General features: G+C 43.0%; 1 protein-coding gene and 1 long non-coding RNA gene across 4 annotated transcripts in view; both read right to left on the bottom strand.

The window, feature by feature from the left end:
- SOX5 (SRY-box transcription factor 5) overlaps positions 1–7,787 on the bottom strand; it is an 897,303-nt gene extending 889,516 nt beyond the window's left edge. For both annotated transcript variants that reach the window (XM_075898182.1, XM_075898188.1), the window contains exon 1: positions 7,257–7,787. The gene's annotated coding sequence lies outside the window, so the exon portion shown is untranslated. The remainder of the gene's footprint in view (positions 1–7,256) is intronic.
- Positions 7,788–9,535: 1,748 nt separating this feature from the next.
- On the bottom strand, positions 9,536–18,693 carry LOC112545498 (uncharacterized). 2 transcript variants are annotated; one of them, XR_012895961.1, is made up of 4 exons: positions 18,584–18,693; positions 17,428–17,589; positions 11,864–12,028; positions 9,536–9,672 (listed from the first exon to the last, which is right to left on the bottom strand). It is a non-coding gene; the product is annotated as an uncharacterized LOC112545498 (long non-coding RNA). The 2 variants fall into 2 exon arrangements; XR_012895960.1 differs by having other exon boundaries at positions 17,428–17,715; positions 18,584–18,672.
- Positions 18,694–21,893: the final 3,200 nt, after the last annotated feature.

Below are 21,893 nucleotides of genomic sequence, written 5' to 3'. Positions count from 1 at the left end.
AAGAGAGCTCACTCATACAGATATTCCTTCATTCAAAGGCTGTCTCAGTGTTCATTCTACAGAACCGGGACAATCATGCATCCAACTACAATTTATAAGAGCAACAAATATAAATCAGTCCTAAGCTCAAACAAGTACTGAGTAGCTGCCCCATACTAAATATAGAAGCTTCTCCCAGATGTGTGACTAACATATTGTATCAATGTGTTATCTATTTCATGGCCATTAACCTTCCTTTTCTGATTCTTAAACAGTCCGTATACTATTAACCGCTGTAGTAATAGAGTGTGTGTGTGTATATTATATATAAGGACCTGATCCTGCGCCCATTATAAAGGCAAAACTCCAATGATGTCAATATGCAGAGAGAAAAACCATCCAGGATTTTCAGAATAACTAGCAAAAATGGTTGCCCCTTGGGACACTTTAAACAAGCCCAACTTTTAGTCAGCGTTAAGCATCTGTCCTCTGAAATGTAGGCCTCTCATGTACTCACATTGACACCAGAATCACTACTGCCTTTTAAAAATCTTGGCCATTATATTTAGAACTACAGAAGTCCAAAGAGACATTTGCCTAAATATCAGGATCCTTCAAGTCCCATAGAACAGATTACACCTGAAGACATTTAGATCCCAATAGTAACCAGGTTCTTGAGACACTGTTCAAGGAAATGTCTTGTTTTGAGGCTATAGTGAAGAGAAGAAAGAAATGTGTCTAAACTGTTTATAGCACGTCTCCCCACTCAAGCTCATCTGAAGAAGTGGGTTTTGCCCACAAAAGCTCATGATACTATATATTTGTTAGTCTCTAAGGCCCCACAAGACGACTTGTTTATGCCATGTTACATTCAAGATAACTTCTCCCAAAATAAATAAATAAAGCAGGATAGGTCTTAAAACCACCTTGAAACTATCTGATTTCCAATTGTTTATAATGATCCGTGAGTTTTTCCTCAGTTTAAATCTGCATCATGAAGCTTGCCCTCCTGCTAAGAAACATGTTGCTGTTTCATTAAAAATTGTATCCCCCCCACTAAGAAAAACAGTATCTATATTCAGTAACAGCAATAGGCACTGCGCTTAAAAACTCCAGTTAACTTTAACCCATATATTCTAAGTAAACATTTATGTTACTATTTAACATTATAACAATTTCCTAATATTTCTGTTTATATTAAAAGCACAACATAGGACTATAATAAACTGAAAACTATCTGGTGCTTGATCAATTAGCTGTGTTTGTCTGAAAGTGGGTGAGGTCCTTCATCAGTTTAAGAAGCTGACCCCCTAAACTAGGAATGTTAAATTTAGACTATTCGATTAGTTGATAAGGATGCCACTGCTTTTGAAGTGTAGCAACAACCCCAGGGCAGGCTCCCCACAGCATTTCAAAGCAGCAGTGCCATGTGGAGCCCAGGGTCTGGTCCCAGGCTCCATGTGCATCACTTCCTCCCCTCCCCCACTTCCTGCCTCTTTCTGGTAGAGGCAGCAAGGCTGGGGGGGAGGGGAAAGTAACTAGTCGACTAGTGTGTCGACTATCCGATAAGCATTTGCTTATCGGATATTTGACTTAGTTGTTCACATCCCTACCCTAAATTCTATTCAAAGTTGCACTGGTTTAAATTAGAAATGTGATTTTAAACCAATTTAAATGAGCAACTTCAAAACACAGCCTGGACAACTCAGTTTAAGCCTGTCATATCTATTTATCTTTATGCAGTGAGGAAGTACTTTAAGGTACATATATAACAGTTTCAAGTCAGATTAAGGGTGCATCTATACTGCAAGGCTTATCTCAAAATAAGCTATGCAAATTGAGCTACATCAATTGTGTAGCTTATTTCGAAATAAGTGCTGTGTAGATGCTTTCGGTTTCATAATAAAGCACTCTTCCTCCAACTTTCTTTATTCCCTGTACAATGAGGGTTACAGAAGTCAGAGTAAGAAGTCCTCCAGCTTGACAGTATTTTGACACTATTTCGAAATAGCTACCTGCTGTGGACGCACAGACTAAGTTATTTCTGGCTAGTGCTAGTTATTTTGAAATAGTACCAAGACAGCCCACACTGCATATTACAATTAATTACACCTATTTTAAACACATTTAAAATTAAACAGGTGCAACTTCCAATATAGTCAATGTCCCAGTTACTTCTTCTCATGACCCAATAATGTAAATATTGCCTTAGTGAGATGCCTATTCTATATTTTAAGAGCTAGCCCTTCATTGAGCCTGATCCTGCAAATTGCTGGGAGGTACTGAACACCCTTAAATTCCCAAAGGGGGTACTCACTCCCTAACAAGTTTGCGAACTCTGGCACCAAACCTGCTGCATCTTATAACAGACCAATACTGGACACACTTTCATCAGGTTTTTGGCTATGATGATGCCAAGGATCAAGACCCTAACACCATGATTTTGCACGGTTTATGATTCTGTAGTTGGGTGAGATTTTGTATCAGTGGGAAGTGCTGTCCTTGAAAATAAGTGTTGACATGTACTTTTCCAAATATTTATTTCTTTGGGATATACATGGTTACCCTAGTCTTTAAACTCTGATCACGCCATGTTTAAATTAAATGAAATCTAACAGAGGGGATGTGGGAGGGAAGACTCTTTTCAAGTACAATTCACTGAAGGGTCTTCTAGCTGAAAACGGTCAGCTTTGCTGATGGCCAAGGGACCAAATTTAACACTAACAAAGTGCTGCTGGTTGTGTGACTCATCACCGTAAGAGATGGTGCTCAGGGCCACTCAAGTTCGAATTTTTGGTGTTGTTCCTGGGTTTAGGAACTGTAGCATACATGAGCAAAGATTTGCCAGGTATTTGATGCACCAAGCAAAATGGAATTCTCACAATCACTTGCCTCCCAGGTGGATGGAAAACCAGCAGGAGATTAGTAATTGTCTACATGTCTCTGAAAATGGCTACTATTAAGAGATCACAGTGTGAATTACCTATGGGTCTCAGGCCACGTTTGTAAGCCAAAGAAAAAGAGACAGAGAGGCTGAAACAGACTGAAGATAAAGCATTCAGAAATATTAAAGAACACCCTTCTCAAACTGTCAGAAGGCATATGTTTTCTGCAGACTGAAAAATAAAAACATGTGCGCTTTGGTAAACAAGGAGAACTTGTGCAGACTTTGCATTTTATATATGGAGAAAACCGGTGTTTACATGCATGCCACACATGCAAATAGGCTAAAGGAGTCAGGACACATGAAGGGCAAAGCGCTACAAGGATGACAAATGAATCTTAGAAGTACATACAGTGCACAAAGAAAGTAAAAAGCCTTAAGTTCTCTTGACGGCCCATACAGGAGCACCGAGTCTTATTCCTCTTTCCTGGGCAGACTATAAAACTCTATACACAATGCCAATGAATGTAGAAGAATGATGTATAATTAGAGATAGTCAGACCTAGTGTTTTGGTCCGGGCCTCCTCCTGCATGCTCATTTCTCCCAAAATTTCTGGAAGTGGAGGTTGAGGGGAGAGGCTTGTATTCAAATCCCCAAATCCTACAATTCTGGTCCCTGAATGGACCTTGATCAGAAAGTTTTTTTCTGGATCCAGTACTGACACATCCTGCAAAAGACAGCACTCTCTAACAGCCCACAAGTTTTCAGCGCCACTCCTGAAATCATCCCTGGTTCAGCCTCAAATCAATTCCTCACCTAAAACTTAAATCTGGATCTGAACATTACCACATAAGAGCAAGTCTCAGGTGAATGTGTATACACATATGAATGTAGATAAGAGAGATTAAATAGAGATCTAAAAGGAGAGCCTACAGCATGTTAAACTAAGCTTGTATTTTGTAAAAGGTCACTCCAATCATACAGGGTCCATTTACGTAGTCTGTCAGGCAAAGCTTTCAGTGGGAGTATCATCTTGCCTGTTCAAGGTGCACAAGATTACTGACATGCAAAAGTAGGGAAAAAGATATTTATTTCTAACTGGAAAAATATTCTTACTATGATAGCAACCTACTAATAACAATCAAACACAACAGCTTACAACAGTGCCACTGCAGTGTTCTTCTGACAATATTTTTTAAAAGGCTCATTCATTTACTCTCTCAAACTTTAAAAAACTTGTTCCACTGACTGTTCATTCTTAACATTTATTCTGAAAATCCAGATCATAGCAGTTTATATCATTGTAGGTAAGAGTAACAAGGCAGAAACAAAGTTTCTGTATACATACAGCATTACAATACAGTACTGTCACTAACACTAAATCTAATTTATTGTTACTCTTTGCCTTGTTGTGAAGTATGCATTGGTATTTAGCTAAAGCTACTTATAAACTTACTTGAAATACAATATGATGTTTTTATGGTGAGTAACTCAAGAATTACACAGTGCTAAATGCCAAGAAACTATGCTATGGGTACATCTACACAGCAGTGTTATTTCAGAATAACGTGAGTTACTCTGAAATAACAGTCTGCATCTACACTACAAGCAGTTATTTCGATATAACATCAAAATAATGGCGAGATGGAGGACTTCTTACTCCAACTCCTGTAATCCTCATTTTAAAAGGAATAAGGGAAGTCGGAAGAAAAATGCTCTCTTGGACTTCCTGTTACATAGACAGCGCCAAAAGCCGAAACGAGCTATTTCGACTTGAGCTACCTCAATTGTGTAGCTTAAGTTGCATAGCTTACTTCGGCTTTAGCCCTGCTGTGTAGACATGCCCTATGTGAACTACACATCTGACATCTTAACTATATTCCTACCACTCAGCCTAAATGAGGCTGGCAAGTAATGTAAAACAAAATGGCATAGTAATACATATGTATGTATGTTTATTGGGAAAAGGATATTTCCACAATGTACAGATCTCAGAAATATCCCTTTCCACTTCAGCATTTATTAGAAAACACTTGACTGAGAAAATGCTAAGCTACCTAAACCTCTTACCTCCCTCCCACCCCCACTAAAGATCATGGCAACAGGACATTCATGTTTCCCTAACATGAACTTGGATTTATATAGGGGATGTTTATATGCTTATATTTACTTTTCCATATGCTTATATTCACTTCCATCATTCACAAAGCTTCATATTAGACTAAATGGCTATGTATTCACGCACACACAATTGACCCAAGTTAACTTGAAATAGCAAATACCTCTCTCAAATGCTAATTGGTTTACAAATAATGATTGTGGCTCTACAAATAATGATTGTGGCTCTAAAGTCTTGTATTCCATGTAGCATAACACTCTACCAGAACAGTTTAACAAAATCCTCTGATGCAAGGCTTCCATGTGGCTATGTTTATCAGCTTTCTGTTTAAAATATAAAGACACACTAAGCAGTATGCAACACATTCCTATCAGCCTCTCTCTTTAAGAGGAGATCTATAAGACAAATATTTGGATACTATTATATCTAAATAACACATTCACCTCTCCCCTACAATCCCAGTTAAGTATTTGTAAACCGCATATTTTACACAGTGGATCCGCTTTTTGGACAGAGATTAATTTTCTACCACTGAGAAAGAACTAGAGGATATTTTTAAAAATCCAAATATATCACTATGATCTTTATGAGGTACGTTTCTGGAGAGAAAATACTGACAATATACAGAGGAACATTGTACAAAAAACTAAGAAACATACCTGGAGTACAAGAATTTGATTTAAGTCTTAGTTAATTTTAGATAGGCTGCTGACTACAAGTCATAGATAAATCAGGAAAAACCACCCAAGAAACTTTCTTCCAAAAATCTACAATTGGTATACAACGCCTTTGTTTTATCTGATGTCAAACTTAAAGCTGAATTCTTTGGAAGAGAGCAAAATATGAAAAACGTTTCCCTAATTTAAAACTAATTCCAGCTTCAAATCTGTAAGAGTTAATACACATAAAACACACACAGACTTCGTGTCAGTCTCTCCGGAAAACACTAGTTCACGCCACACAGCCTTCCTATAATCCTGCTGAACAACTTTTCTTGAATTGATGTGTTGAACGCCTACAAACCTTCCACGTGCCTACTTTACTGGCCTGCTGTTTTTTAAAAAAAATGCTGGGGTCATTATTTTATGGGCAGAAGGGAAACAAATCACTCAGCTCCAGTCTGTTTGGAGATTCCCACACTTATTTCCCAAAATCCCGCCGATTTCTATTGGTTCTGCCCTTGATCACACGCTATAGGGCTGAGACTGAAAGCAGTCCCCAAGGAACAATGGTCATGTTCTTCTTGACGGACCGCTCTAGTTATTCTAGGATCACAGTTGGGTTAGAATAAAGTCCTTTGCATTTCCTTAAAAAGCTGGCAGAGTTCACTCACACTGTCAGCGCGAGGATCCTCCAGATTTGGAGGAAAGGGATTTGGATTCAAACAGTGCGCTGTGCACTGAATGACAAGACCGTTGCTTCTTTGGCACTCGGGGAGAGGGTGTGGGAAAGCAGCTGAAATGTCTGAACCAAGGGCATTTAACCCACTTACCAGTCTCGCTCTACGTCCTTAAAGAGCAAGGCTGGGGTTTGCAAAATGCAAGCAACGTGCCAATGGAAATATGCAACCAGTAGGTTGCTGTCCCCACGCGAGCGCGCCTTGCTCCAGCGGATCGATACTCTGCAAACTGCAGCTAGCCTAGTCAAACATTGCCAGCGCCAGTTCGAGTTTACCTCTCTCCCCTGCCTCCTGGGGGCTGAGCCCCGGGCCCGGCGGAGGTCCCCGCCAGCTGCGCTCCGCTCTCAGACACAAAGTAGGAGGCAATTAAAATAATTTAAAGCTTCCTGTCTGCGAGATCCTCCGGAGTCCTGAGAGATGAGCAACGGTCTTGCCCCTTCAGGAGAAATTCCCTCCCCTACAAGCCCACCCGGCCCGCACCCCCATGCGGGGAAGGGGTGGGGAGGCGGGACAAGTTGCACTGAACTTTCGGAGGTGTGCAAGCCCCGGGAAACACCCCTCCCCTCCCCCTTCGTGCGGGCTGAGCGCCCTCCCCCCCCCCTCCCCACCCCTCACCCCCTCGCATTGAGGGAGCCAGTTTGGTTTCACTCAGACCCCTCCCCAGAAGCAGCTGCCTCTCCCGTTCCCAAACTTGTCCCTGCTGCATCCCCCGCCCTGCCCCGTTCAGCATCTAATCCCACGCCGATCTCCTCACCCCTCCAGCTGAAGCTGGGACCCAAGAGCTGAGGGGAGAGCAAGCCCCGAGGCGAAACTGTGCTGCTCCCCCTCCCACCCGCAAGCAGCCGAGTTAAAACGGTTCTGTGAGAGCACCTACCCGGTCTCCTTAATCTCCTCTCGGCGTGGGATGCTAAGTGACACCGGGCTGGGGGGGAAGGGGAGAGGGCACGGGAGGTGGGTATTGGGCTGAGCTCTTCCCTTTGCTCTCTGCGTGTCTCTCTCAAGGACGAGGTGAAATCCCTGTGCTGGTCATGAGGCGGCTTCAGAGACAAACACCACAATGCGAGTGCAAATAACAAAAGGAAAAGAGAAAGGGGGGGGGAGCTCGCTGGGCGATCTCCAACCCCCCTGAAAACGGGAGGGGGACGAGAGGAGGGGGCGGTCAGTGGCGAGTCCCCTCTCTCACTTCGGCGGTCTTCTGAGCTGTCTGAAACAAACCCTGCCCTCCTTCCTGAAGCGCCCCCCCGCTCCTAGTCCAGCCAGACACAGAGAGTGGAATTTGCTTTCGTTCCTGCCGCTGCAGCTGAGTGTCTCGATTGTAAATAACACGCTGATTGCTGACACCGGGCAAGGATTTAAACACACACACACACACACACAAATCCGCCCACCGCTTCCAGGAGCGCTACAAATATGCAAAGGGGGTGGGAGGGATTATCCCCCCCCCCCCCCCCGCTTTGGTAACTTCTTCCCATTGCAGAAAGGGCGGCTTGATTCCCTGGGAAAAGATTACCTGAGCCCCGTCCAGCAGGGGAGTCCGCGCCACTCTCTGTTTGCTCGGAGTCAACATCCGAGAGTTACCGTGGGGGTGCCTGGGCGGGTGTCTCCCAAGGAACCTCTTGGCATGCAAGCAACTGTCAGGCCGGTGCAAAAGGCACACACCACGCTCACACGCACCCAGGGAGATCGCGGTAGCCAGCCCCAAGAGCCTGTGCCCTGGGCTGCTTCTCCTAATCCTCGAGCGCCTTGCCTGGACGAAGCCCCTATTTTTAGAAGCTGGCTCACACAATGTATATATTAAAAAAAAGGGAAGTAGTTTGGGGCGCTTTTATGGTTCTCGCCCCGCTCCAAAGCGGAGGAGAAATCAGAGCGAAAAGCAGAGGCGACGGGGGATCGGAGCTGAACGACAGTCACACGCTCTAGCCAACGTGGTGGCTTCCAAACAACAATCCTCAGTCACCGTCCCTGCTAATCGCTTAGTTCCTGCTTTCCTCGTTTCCCGGCGGGGGAGGGGGAGAGAAGAAACCCCTCCGCGTTTTCCACCGGTACTCGGAGAAGTCCTCCACAAAGTTACATCATCAACCAACAGCCCTTCGGAAATGAAGAGCACACACCAGCGGATTAAAAACTGGGCTGAGGCGACAGCACAGCCGAAACCCACTAGCTAGGTCCAGCTCGCTCTCTTCTAGCCTTACTTTCATTTACTTAAAACAGCTGCGGGGGAGGGAGGGTGCGCGCACAGCAATCAATCAATCACACAGGAAGAGCTGGGGAGAGCCACTCAACTATTACCTCTTCCTAAAACTACACAGGAAGGGGGGAGGGACAGGAGTTATGGGTCGGAAGGGGGAGAGATATAAAAGCTTTGATCCACGACACGCCCCTGGGTTTGAATGCTCTCTCTTCTTTATTTTTGTCATTTTTCTTCAGAAGCTCATCAATTGACTGCAGCCATGTCTCCAGGCATTCCCAGCATTTCCCAGAGTGCAACATCACCAACAGGAGATCAATGACCACATACTGTTTACTCTTAATACCAGCAAGACTACAGCAGAAATTGGATGATGGTTTCCGGGTGCTTTCCTTTTCACTTGAGGGGTAAGGGAGAAAGAAGCTTGAGGAGATAGGGTTTGTGTGTTTACATGACTCCTTTTGTCTTCAGTCATTTTCACTGTATTCAAAACAGTAAATTGTAGGCAAATAGACTTCCTGATCCCATGCAGAGCACAAATACACACCCACTCACAAGCATTCACGTGGAAAAAAGTCATATCTTTATTTCTGTAGCCTAGAGCTACAGGGGGGAGGGAATCTGATTTCTTTATTAAGTTTGCACTTTTTTGATAGGGGAACAGTATAGGATCTTTTGCAAGAATCTTATTTTTAATTAACTACTTAGTATACATGCTTTTATAAACTGGATAAACAGGTTCAGCATGATTTTAGATTGATCTGCAAGCAGAGTGGAAAATGAAGAACTATTGTGAGCCAAATTGTTAAAGGAAAGTGGTTATTGTTCATCTCCACAGAGAGAAGACTTATCTTCTACAAATATTTGATACTGGGCCCAGTCCACTAATTAACAGACCAATCAAACAATTTCACTATTTCCAGGGACTTTAAAAGCATCATCTGGAGTTCAGAAGCATTACAATCATTTTTATGTGCTTTGATGCATTATTGTATGTGATCTTTTCAATCTGTATCCTCCCAAATGATTTTACACTGATGCAGTAACAGTCCTTTTGCATGGATAATATCCACAACTGCAAATTCACTAAAGCCTCAACTCTCTGCAGAAGAAGAAGAAGAAAAAAATATGATACTATTTAACTCAGATTCCAGAGACCTTCCTTGTCCTCTTCTCCCCCCCCCCCCCCCGTACTGATAAGGCAATAATTTCTAGTAAGGGAAGACCTAACACACCATTACTACCCTGCACCTTGTGTAATCATACCACTGCAAAATGGGCGTAAAATACTTCCTTCCGTAACAGGATGGCAGCATTTTACAACCACTTTGCAATGATGCTAATTAACCACACATGGTGCAGAACAATGGTGAACTGGATCTAGCCACAAAATCCATTAGTTGTAATCAATTGTCATTAAGTAGCCCTGGGCAAATTTTTCATCCAAACTCCTCCCCCCCCCTTTTTTTTTGTATAAAAAAATGAAAATTCAGCAACAAATATTTTGTGAATGTGCCAGTTCCTCCAGATAACTGTCTGTGGGGGGAGGGACCCAAAAGAATACCTCTACTCAAAACACTGTTTACAGCATTTTTAACACCAGTTTAATTTTTCAGTTCAAAATTACTCATTTCAAAATTTTTCAATTTTATTTAATATTTTTGTTAAATGTGCAATGCACATTGAGCATTTTATATCAGGTTGTATTAAACATTTAATTCAACCCAAAATAAATTATTCCACCTTTTAGATTTGCCAAAATTTTGAAAAAGTCAAGTAGGCCTGAACATTTTTTCCCCCAGTATTTCTGGAATTGCCAGTTAACTTAAAAACAAAATCAGTTATATGCACAGCTTCTGGCATGGGTAATGAGCACTTGGTCATGCTTCTTCCTGTTAGTTGAAATGTGTCTAGAGAGTGATGCCCAGCCCTCTCAGATCTCTGCTCTGCTCTTGTTAGCCCCTTGCACATTTCCATCAAGCACCACCTTTCCTTTTCTGGTAATGACTGACTGGGCAGACCCTTTAAGCCTCCAGTGAAACGCAAGAAAGCAAGTAGGCTGGTGAAGACCAAGATTATAGGGAGCATGAGGGAGGAGAAAGGAAGTAGCCTAATGCATTTTATTTAGGATCCAAAGCACAGTGGGTGTGAAGATTTTATTTTATTCCCCGGGATCTGTATTTTTCTACTTCTATAATAGTCTGAAGATGTTCAATGACAAAGTTGTAAGGAGTCCCACTGGCCTGATGCTAGATCCTTTCTTAAATAATGAGGTCTTTTGTCTTGCAAGCCTCTGTCCCTGTATTTCCCAGCAGTTTTAAAAACTAGTAATCGTCTTTATAAGCACCAATGATCTGCCTTTTATGTGGGGTGTTTTCTTTTACTTTTTAAGAAAATGTTACCATTCCCCCACTGGGTCCTTTCAAAATGTTTGGCAAAGAAAATGTTTTTTATTAGAACATAAAGCTAGGCCCTCCTTTCCCTTCCCTCCCAAATGTTCATAGCTATCTGATGTTAGAATGTATAGTAGTTTGCTAGCTAGTACATCTGGGAGAGGGTTTTCCATAACTCTCTTCCCTAGATCACCCCCCCAAAAGCGCCAAAGATCACTTTCATTTTGCCATTACTGAAGGTTAGAAAAACAGTAAAGAAAGGCCAAGCGTACCAAATTTTGTTCTTAATATTATTACATTTGAAAATCTTGATTAGATTTCAGTTTTGCAAACCCAAAGGATGGGTGCTTTGAAGCTGAGTTCTGTTTATTTTTTTTTTATTTTTTTAAATCATTTAAATTTAGGGTCTTTGGATAAATGTCAACCTATTGCTAACCAGCCCTATTTCATTCAGATATTCAACTCTCCTGTTTCTAAGTTTTGGGTATGAGATCCATTTTTAGCCCTGGTTCTGCAAGGAGAACCCACATGGGCAAACCTTCGTGCCTGCATAGATTTCAACAGCCTGCAGGCTGCTTTTTTGCAGAATTTGGGCCATGGAGACAAAACGCGCACTTTACCGAAGTGCTGCCCTGCATGCAAATTAGCTACCAATATGCTTTTCCTTTCCATCCCTAATACTAATTCTCTAATACTTTGTACTGCTATCTCTCTCTGACCACAGTGGGTGTGAAATGCTGTCAGACTTATATAATTGTGTTTTATACTCACTTCGACTGCCATGGAGAATCAGGCCCAGGTACTCTAAATTGGCATCTCATTGAAAGTGCCTGTGAAGCTTACACCACTCTTATTACCTTAAAAGTCATATAAGATGCAAGACACTGAGAATTTACAAACCTCCTTACTGGTATCAGAGTTTACCAGCACTCAGGCTCCTGTGTAAGAGTCCACTAGTTAACTGAACAGCCCTGCCTGTTCTCCTGTTGTCATCCTTGTCTGTATGTATTGAGCCTTCACCTGCTTTTCCACCTTAAAATTGCCTCGTTATATTTGCAGTGATTCCTGTAAAAAAAAAAAAAAAAAAAACTTGAACTTACAATAAGTCTGTGTAGATCCAGTCCTATCCCATCCCCCTCCACAAAGCCAATTCAGACTCCTAGCTACAATATGTCTAGCAGACTTCTGAGTAATTCTCCAAATAAAGCCATACTGAACATCCCGATTCATTAAATGATGCTATTGTTTGTCCCTTGTATAGGACCCTCTGTTTATCCATGCAGCTTCTTTTCAGATGCTCGCCCTCAGACTAAACATCCATGAGATAATATGAATTTCAGCAGAAAACCTAAAAAGGAGACTTACATTTAGTTTAGTTAGCAATTTAGGATTTGTTAAATACAGAAAAGTATGTGTTTAAGGTGGGGAGATGGAAACAAAAACCCAATGAGGAGAAATAGAAATGTTAATTTAAAAATAATCAATGAAAAGATGTTTTACAGAATTTGGGTAGCCAAGAGATCAGCATTTCAACTTTTCCCCATAGGTACAAGAATTCAAATAAATTAGTTAGCTAAAAGCAAAGCAGTCTTCTCTTCAGGTATGTCTAGACTACACGCTTCTTTCGAAAGAAGCTTTTTTGAAATAATCTTTCGAGAAAGCTTCTTTTGAAAGATTGTCTAGACAGCCACAACTTTTTTTGAAAAAGCAATCTGCTTTTTCAAAAGAGTACCCAGGCAATCTGGATGCTCTCTTTTGAAAAAGCCCTATTTTCGTTCAAGAATGTCTTTTTTCGAAAGAGCTCTTTCAAAAAAAGGCGTTCTTCCTCGTAAAATGAGATTTACCACTGTCAAAAAAGCTGCCACGTTCTTTCGATTTAATTTCGAAAGAACATGGTGGTAGTCTAGATGCAAGTGAAGTTTTTTTTTTTTTAAAAAGGCCACTTAAAAAAACAACAATCCTGTAGTCTAGACACAGCCTTCCTTGTCAATGCTAAGTGAAAAGGAAAGTAAATATTTTAACTGGTGATAAGTTCAATTTTAAAATCCTTCTGTTTTAATAGTTCAGTGAGGCACAACATCCTGCAACCAGCGGAGGCCCCAATCCACTCACACACCTGCTTAACTTTATTACCATGAGTAACCACACTGATGTCAATAAGACTACTCATGTGCATAAAATTAAGCAAATACGTACGTGATCAAGATACACAGCTGAAAGAAAAATGACTTGTGGACAGCTTTCAGTAAACCACTTTCTCCCCCTAGCATTTAATTCACTGCATTGTGTGCACTGGGGGGGAAGGGTAACTCCGTGGTTTGAGCAGTGCCCTACTAAACCCAGGGTTGTGAGCTCAGTCTTTGAGGGGGGCCATTTAGGGATCTGGGGCAATTGTGTCAGGGATAGTGCTTGGTCCTGCTGTGAAGGCAGAGGGCCGGACTCAATCCCTTCCAGCTCTATGAGATAGGTATTTCTCCATATATAGATTTATTTAGATAGGATGGCTACAGAGCTTACACTTCATAACGTGGTCAACCCTGTACATACTACCCCTTGGACTCAAGTCCTGAATTTTCATGTCCTTTCACTACTGCAAAATTAGATTGTAGTAGGGTATTAAAACTCTTTAAGTCTTTTCCCAAACTGAATACTGGCTGAGAGTTGCAATAAACTAAAATGCCTAATATTACATTTTCAACTTTGACACCTTTTAACCCCACTGTGCCTCCAGGACACTGTGAGCAATGGACAAAAAGAAAAAACTGCCAGTTTTGGCCCAGTAGGAAACTTTCCTTCCTGATCCCAAAATAGGCAGGCAGGCAGACTCGCAGTACCCTAAAACATAGTTCCTATCCTGAATTACAAGAAGGGAGTTTGGGGAGGGAAAGATAATCCCAAAAGCTTGGAAAGAAATTTAAGAGCATAGGGCAAATCAGTACCCAGCTTCTGCTGTCTGTCCAATTATGGTTGAAGAGTCTGTGCTGGATGAAAGGCAGCCCTGCTCTGCAGTCTCAGGCATGAACTCTCCCTCTCTTCTCTCACTGTCTGTTCCAGTAACAGTCTGATCAATATCCCCACCTGGTGGTGATGATACAGTGGAGGCATTTGCAGGATCAGGTTCTATTGTTTGGTGTTTAGTTAATTCATTGACCTCAACTAAGGACTACAACCTAAAGTTTCAGAAGTGACTGGTGATTTTGGCTGTCTGGTGTGGGTGCCCAATTTGAGGGGAGTTGGTTTTCAGAGAGCCAAGGCTCAGCACTTTTGAAAAGCAAGCTCCTTTAAATGGACTGGGCATTGAAACAAATGGAGACCTCCAAAAGCAATAGGGACTTCTGAAAATGTAAGCCTCCTCCTTCCTGTAAGCAGTGGCAGGATTGAGTGCTTAATGTGTTATCAGTAACAGGTGAATTTTTTTTTTTACTAGTCATCTCCACAGTGTCCATCTGAAGCAAAAAGAAGGGGGGGAAAAAAGAAGGATCTTGTAAATGACTGAAAATGTGACTCCACTGCTCTTCATTACTGGAACAGTTTCTCATTCTGGATATAAATCCATTTTTGTAACAAGGGACAACAGTTACACTAGAAAGGTGCATTAATGTGAAATCAGAACTACACAGATCTAAAGCATTTACATGGCTGACTTTTAAAGAGTTATTCGTAACATGCTTCACATACCAGCATCCAAGCATTGTGCAATATACTGAACAACAACAAGAGAGAAAGAGAGCCAAACAAATCAAATGCAAAATCAAAGATATTTTGTATTTTAGCTAAATTTGCTTTAACTCATTTGAGTTTGAAAATAAGAATGCATACAATTTTGAGTAAAGCACTTCCTTTTATGAAAAGCCATTTTTTCTCAGTCTTATCTTTCATAGAGCTGTACAAGTTCTAATGTCAGTTCCAAATTGCTATCATAAACACAAAGAGCAGAGTATGTTTACATACAAATAAAAAAACCACCATCTCATTGCAGCAGGGCAATCACTGATAAAGTCACTGATATAAAATTGGCTGAGGAGTTCTTTTCCAAAATAATTGTTGGGTTTGGGGGAGGGGGAAAAACACATTACATTGAGCCTACCAATAGCCTCTAGATTTCTAGGGAAAAGGCATCTGGATCTTTGCATGTCTACAGCTCTGCTTTGTGTGTTAGATTGTGGTGTGTACTTTTTTCAATATTTGCATAGTGTAGGGTGCTCTACAGTAATTGACATCATAAAACTATTTATCAGTATAATCAGGCCCACCCACCTATACTTTTTAAAATGTGTTACATCAATCCCAGAAAATGTTCCATTCAAATAAGCTTATTAATTACCGAAACACTCATCTTCCACTGCCTAACACTGTTCAGTCATTTACAATTGAAGAGGGGATGACATGGGTAAAAGGCTGTATTTTCAATTGCTAGCATTTCACACTGTGTTTGTACACTATGTAAACAAACAAAGGAAGTTTTTCTTCACTCAGCACCCAGTCAATCTGTGGAACTCCTTGCCAGAGGCTGTGGTCAAGGCTAGAACTTTAACAGGGTTCAAAAAAGAGCTACATAAATGCATGGAGGTTAGGTCCATCAATGACTATTAGCCAGGATGGGTAGGAATGGTGTCCCTAGCCTCTGTTTCTCTAGAAGGGGAGACAGACGAGGGACCACATAAGGATTATCTGTTCGGATCCCTCCATCTGGGGCATCTGGTATTGGCCACTGTCGGCAGACAGATTACTGGGCTAGATGGACCTTTGGTCTGACCCAGTATGGACAATTACACCAGGGGTGAGAGAGTGCAGAATCAGACTCCAAGGCTATGTCTACACAACAAGGTTTTGCACAAAAACTGGTGGAGCATCCATACCTCAAGTGTGTTTTTGTGCACAAAAAACAAAACAAATACAGTAAATCAACAGGACAGAGGGCTTTTGCTGGTAGAGTTATTCCTCTCCCCAGGAGGAAAAAACTCTTTTGCTCCACACATGCCTTTTTGCACAAGAGCTGTCAACACTCCACAGGGGTTTCTTGCACAGGTGCTCTGATGGCCATTCCGTTAATGGTGATCAGAGCTTTATTGAGCAAGAGCGTCCATGCAGTGTGGACTCTCTCTTGCGCAAAAGCACATCGATTTTGCGATGTGCTTTTTAGGTGTGGACGGGCTTTTGCGTAAGAAGTTTTTGCAGAAGATCTCTTCCGCAAAAAGCTTCTTACGCAAAAACTCTGTAATGTAGACAAAGCCCAATGTTTTACCATGCTGGATCTTCCTGTCAGTGCTTCGAGTATGTCAACTCACAGTTGAATGCTCCAAAATGAACCTAGCTACACGTACAATACTGTGGAGATTCCTTCCTGAATCACGTGGTAGTCAGGCTGCATCCTGAAGATGAGTTTTGATTCCTTTTATCTTAGCTTGCCTTGTCAAGTGTCATCAATAGTCATACGTTTATCCAGCCCTCCTTAAAATTTCAGTGACACTGTTTGACTGGTTGTGAAACAGGAAGTAACACACCATAAGAAATACTTATAACAATAGTGAAAAAAAATACTTTCTTAAAAGCTAGATCATATCACAAAACCATATTCAAATGATAATATTTCATAAGGACATAGGATAGCAGGTAATTGGTGACAAGATAGTTGATACTTAAATGCTACTGCACACTAGAAAATCCAATGAGTTTTCCAGTTTGACATATCGAACAATAGCCAATGCAGAAAATCAAACTGTAACAAGTTAAGTCAATGAATCTAAATCTTTCTTGTCTAAAATGCGTAAGCAGACAGCTTTAAAAACAAAAAAGTATTTTTAGGGCACATTTGTGAAAAATACATGCCGAGGTTGTCAAATAAGTGACCTGATTTTTCAAAAGTGCTGAGTACCCAGCAGATGTCCCTTGAACTCAGAAACACTTATCTGAGCAGGAAAATATGGTCTTAGGAGCTAAACTTCAGCTACTAAAGTTTAAAAAAAAAAAATTATATGTGACAGTCCTGCTGCTGCGGGCGATTCCTCATCCCCTCCTGTAGTTGGGGTCCGCTCCTCCCCCATAGTAGTTTGATGAAGCCCGGCCAGTCCCTTCCCAGTAGCACGGGGTAGAGCAGGGTGGGTACTTTCACCACCCTCCATTTTCTCGTACTAAGGTGACTGCTGACCCTGAGTCTACCAGGGCTTCCACCGTCTCCCCCTCCACCTTTATCATGGCTATGACGGGGCTTCTCGTTCCTGCCTGCGGCCCCCGGGGCTTCTCACTCTGCCCTAGAGTACAGTCCATCAATGGGCAGTCCCTCTTATAATGTCCTTCCTGGCCGCACTGGAAGCATACGCCTCAGCTTTTTTTTTTCTTCAGCCCCGCCTTCTCGGCTGCCCTCTGTTTCCGTCCCTTCTAGTGGCCGTTCAGGCCACACCGGAGCCAGCTTATGGCCGGTCTTTATACCCCCCCCCCCGGGGGTTCCTGAGCAGCCCCCTTACCTCAGTTCTGTCACCGGCTCGGGGTCCTCCGACCCTAGGCCCGGGGTGGGTCAGTCTGGGGCTGCTGTCCTCCACTTCCTCTGCGGCCATATAGGCTTCCATTAAAGTCACCGCTTCGTTTACCATCATCGGTTGGTTCCTTTTGACCCATTTTTGGCCCTCCTGTGGTAGGATACTTATAAACTGTTCCAGGATTACCAGTTCCATCACCTGCCCGGCCGTCTTCTGATTCAGCTCGATCCATTTTTGGGCCCATTCTGTAGCCTCTGGGCCATAGTCCCCCTAGGTCTAATACGCCTTTACTTTAGCTTGTTAGTAGGTTCCTCGTGGGGTGTGCCCCACTGTGCCACCCACATTCTCCACCAGGTGTGACGGCTTCTAGTTCAGGTGCGAGCGTATAACCCTCCCACGCCTGGGTTACAGCCCTGCGAGCCCACGTACGTTAAGGTTCCAGTGCGTATCGCTCGGTGGAACCAAGGAAGTGAGGTGGGAGGGGGGGGAGAAAATGGGTGGCTAGGGGGACCTGGACCCTCCCTCTCCACCAGGTCCCAGCCCAGGGCCCTAAGGGTTTGGGTCTTTAGCCCTCACCCGGCTGATGGGGTTCCACCCCCAGGTGCATGGTGCATGCGCAGTCCCGCCCCTGGGGCATGGGCCCCTCCCCCCCCAGGGAGCACGGAGCATGCGCGGCCCAGCCACGGCCTCTGGTGCACAGCCCAGGACCCAACCCCGGGGCACACGGCACATGCACTGCCCAGCCTGGCCTGGCCATCGCTGCTGGTGCTCACGCTGCACTGTAGGGGCCCCGTGGTGTGAAGGGCGCTGCTGGCTGGTGTTGTGGGCACAATGCGTGGTGCATGGCGCCTGATGGCAGCTCTAAGGGATGCCACGTGCCCCTTACAGCCGCCATCAGGTTGGCACCCTGGGCAGCTGCCCGGCTCGCCCATGCCCAGCCCCTGTTTTGTCCACTATCCCACAGTTTTAGGGCTGCAGCATGATGCTCGCTTGCAGAGTTTTTAGCGCTTGACCTTCCTGGCCCTTACCATAAAGAATGGAGTATTGGGCTGAAGCCCTGGGCCAGTTACAGCTGAGTAGTAAGTCCTCCTCTAGCCCTGTGGGGATAGGGAGCCTTTCAACACTCCCTGCTCAAGGCCCTTACCTCCCCCTTCAGCCTTTAGCAAGGCTGGTGGTTCCTCCTGTTCCCGTTCCTCTGACTCTCCTTATCATCTGGTTGTTTGCACCTCTCCACACTCCTCCTCAGCTCTCTCTACCCTTCTCCCCTTCTTGCCCTCACCCCTAGGGAAGGCTTTTAAAGAGGCCTTGTGGCAGCCTGATTCAGCTCACCTGGCCCTTAATTAATTTGCAGCTGCCACTTTCCCCTTTTAACAAGCCTTTTAACCTTCCCTATCACGTATGCTATAGGAAGGGGAGGAGAAGATCCAGAATGACTAAATATCAGGGGCTGGCCCAGCAGTTGGAATAATGGTCATGTCCCTTGACAGTGTTCCAGTGCAGAGATGTCGTGAGGTTTACACATCTTCTATCACCAGTTAGGTCATAGTGCAGAACAACCTAAGCTGACAAGATAAGCTATAAGGAAGAAACCAGGCTAGGAACTAGCGAAGATTCGTTAAGAAATTATTATGAATGAAGAATATTGTTCAAATCAAAGGAATTCTAATACAATTGGCTTTTATTAGGAGGACATCATAGACTGTGGGGATACTGCAGCAATTGGACTAGCTGAAAGGTTAAAAAAATCTGGCCAAAAACCAAAGGCTTATCATAAATATTTTTTACACAGTACAAATTCTGCAGTGTCTAGGTGAGCAAATAAAACAATTTCCATTACACTCATCCCTTGAGTAGGAAGCAGAGCTGGTGTCTGTAAGGCCTGATTTAGTTTTAATAGACTGACACTCTAGACACGGAAGTAGGCAAATGACTTTTTTATGGACTTTCCACCATTACTATAATGCTCCTGAAGTCAGACCCCCTCAGGCTGTGTCTACACTGCCGGGTTTTTTCCGGCAGAAGATATGCAAATCACACTCTCATTTGCATATCTTCTACCTATCCTTTTTGCAGAAGAGTTTTGCTGATAAAAAGCCCCGTGTAGACAGGGCTATTTGTAGGGGGGAAAAAACCCTTTTTTGCAAGATCCCTTCAAAAAAATGAGGTTTACAGGATCTTGCAAAAGAGGGTTTTTTTTCCAACAAATAGCCCCATCTACATGGGGCTTTTTATCGGCAAAACCTCTTCCGCAAAAAAGGATCAGCGAAAGAGATGCAAATGAGAGCGAGATTTGCATCTCTTCTGCCGAAAATAAACGGCAGTGCAGACATAGCCTCACAGCCAGCCATCAGTGTTTGGAGTAAATGTGTCCATGTCTCCCAAATTCATAGTTATGCTTTAGTGGTCATTCATGGTTTTAATTCTTCTTTCCTAAGGTGTCCCTAGCTTTCATGAGGCTAAATAATTATCATCAGTGGGGCAGATTTTCATAGGCAGAAATAACAGACGGGTGCCCAACTCCCTATGAAAGTCAGCATCAGAGCATTCATTGGATGAAAAACCTAAGAGCAAATGCACAGGGCAATAAGAGAATGCATGGAGGGGGACCCTGGTACCTTGAGTCTGGGCATTATTCATAAAAGAGGAGCTTTTGAAAGGCACAAATGGCAGCCAGGCACCTAACTGCCAATTGTGCCTTTGGAAAAGCCCCATTTAATGAAGAATGAAGATAGTATTAACTAATAGTCACTACTGGGTTCCTCCCCCACGAATGATACATGTCTCTTAGCTGTTGCCTCCTATGAATGCTTGGTCCGGCACTCTTCTGCTTGACCTTCTCCCATTACGGCTGCCTACAAACACAGTCATTGAATGGTGGGACTGATATTGAAAACAAGTCACCAGACCTGCTCATCACCTAATACAGCCAGCTCACTGGTGAGTAGCGGGATTACAGTCTCTGTGCCGACAATTCTCCACAGACAGAGGAGTCTATTTTACCTCAAGGGTGCAGCCTGGAACCCACTCACTTCATGCACTAGCATCTATAAAATCTGGAGGAGCAGTGAATGATGCCAAAAGGGCTCTGTATTCATGGAGGAGAAATGGCAAATGGTGCTTCCCTGGACTTCCTGTGGAGTTGTGTCAGTTAAAATCTCTCAGAGGGAAGGGGAAAGGGGAGGGAGTTTTTATGTATACTTTCACTAATGGTGGGAATTCTCAGATGGAATCTATGGTGGCTTAGGACACACGGATCACAGTCCAACTTGCACTGCTACATTCTTAATCCATAATCCAACTCATGTATCATTTGTCATAAACAGAAGAACCCGTCTGAAGTGAAGTAGCTTTTATTTTATTTTTGGTTAACACCATAACTGGGATTACAATAGCAAATAGCAAAGTATTGACGGAATCTGTGATTGAAATCTGTGATGTTCTTTGCAGTAAATAGAGTCTTGCTATATTCTCTACTAAGCATGCTCTTTCTGTACATATGAATGTCAGACAACTATTAGCAGATGTACCTTGTACATAAAGATCATGCTATCAAAATAATTCTACTGAACACATGAACTTGCCAGATGGTTGCTATATATGTTTCTAATAAGGGGTATTTCACTTGCTTTTATCAAATACATTTGTGGTTGAAAGTGCAATCCCACGGTGTGTATTTATCTCCTTTCCTATGTAAATGTGAAACTCATGTGTCTAAGGTCAAAAGTTATGACAAATATATTACTGCGAATATGTATAAATATGTGGGCCCACTTTGCCAATCATTAATCAGGCAAAATTTCCCTTTGGCCCAGATAATCTTCCTAAGGAGGGAAGCAGGGAGGCAAAACACAAGAGGGAATCTAGACCTTGCAGAGATCCACTTTCTCATTGTCCTGCTTGGATTTCAGAGGTTTGGTTTACTACGAAAAAAGTACGAGGAACACTCTTAAATATGGGAAATCCCTAGGGGATTTTCAGGAAGGCAGGATCATGTGTCTGAAGAGGTTAGCTTCATAATCAGTCCTGTCCCCCCTTTGCAGCCACACAACAAGGGTCTTTCTTGGTGCCTCAGAGATGAGGGTTGGGGTCTACATGGCCTGGGCTTGTTTTTTCATTGCTAAATTTCCATTGGCTTGGATACTGAATGTTGTGTTTCCCCCAGTGTGAACTCTTTCTGTGAGCACAGAGATCTCAGTATTCAGATCTAAGGAGAACAACCTGACCTGTTGACTTCTCGAGGCATTCTGCCTGGGCAAAGGTTGAGGCTCCCAAAGAAATAGACAGAGAGAGGAGAGAGAGGGGGGGACACACATACGCACACACATATGGGTATGTTAATACCTTCGCAAGAACACATTAGTTATTTATATGGTTTCTTGGTCTGCTGGGAAAACTTGCTTGTAAATATTTATTCTTGTCTTTAGTGAAGATTTTTTTCCATGATGTTTTTGAAT

This window comes from Pelodiscus sinensis, chromosome 1 (genome assembly GCF_049634645.1).
Source record: "Pelodiscus sinensis isolate JC-2024 chromosome 1, ASM4963464v1, whole genome shotgun sequence".
NCBI lineage: Eukaryota > Metazoa > Chordata > Testudines > Trionychidae > Pelodiscus > Pelodiscus sinensis.
The sequence above is the reverse complement of the archived record's forward strand: the minus strand, read 5'-3'. Positions and strand labels throughout refer to the sequence as shown.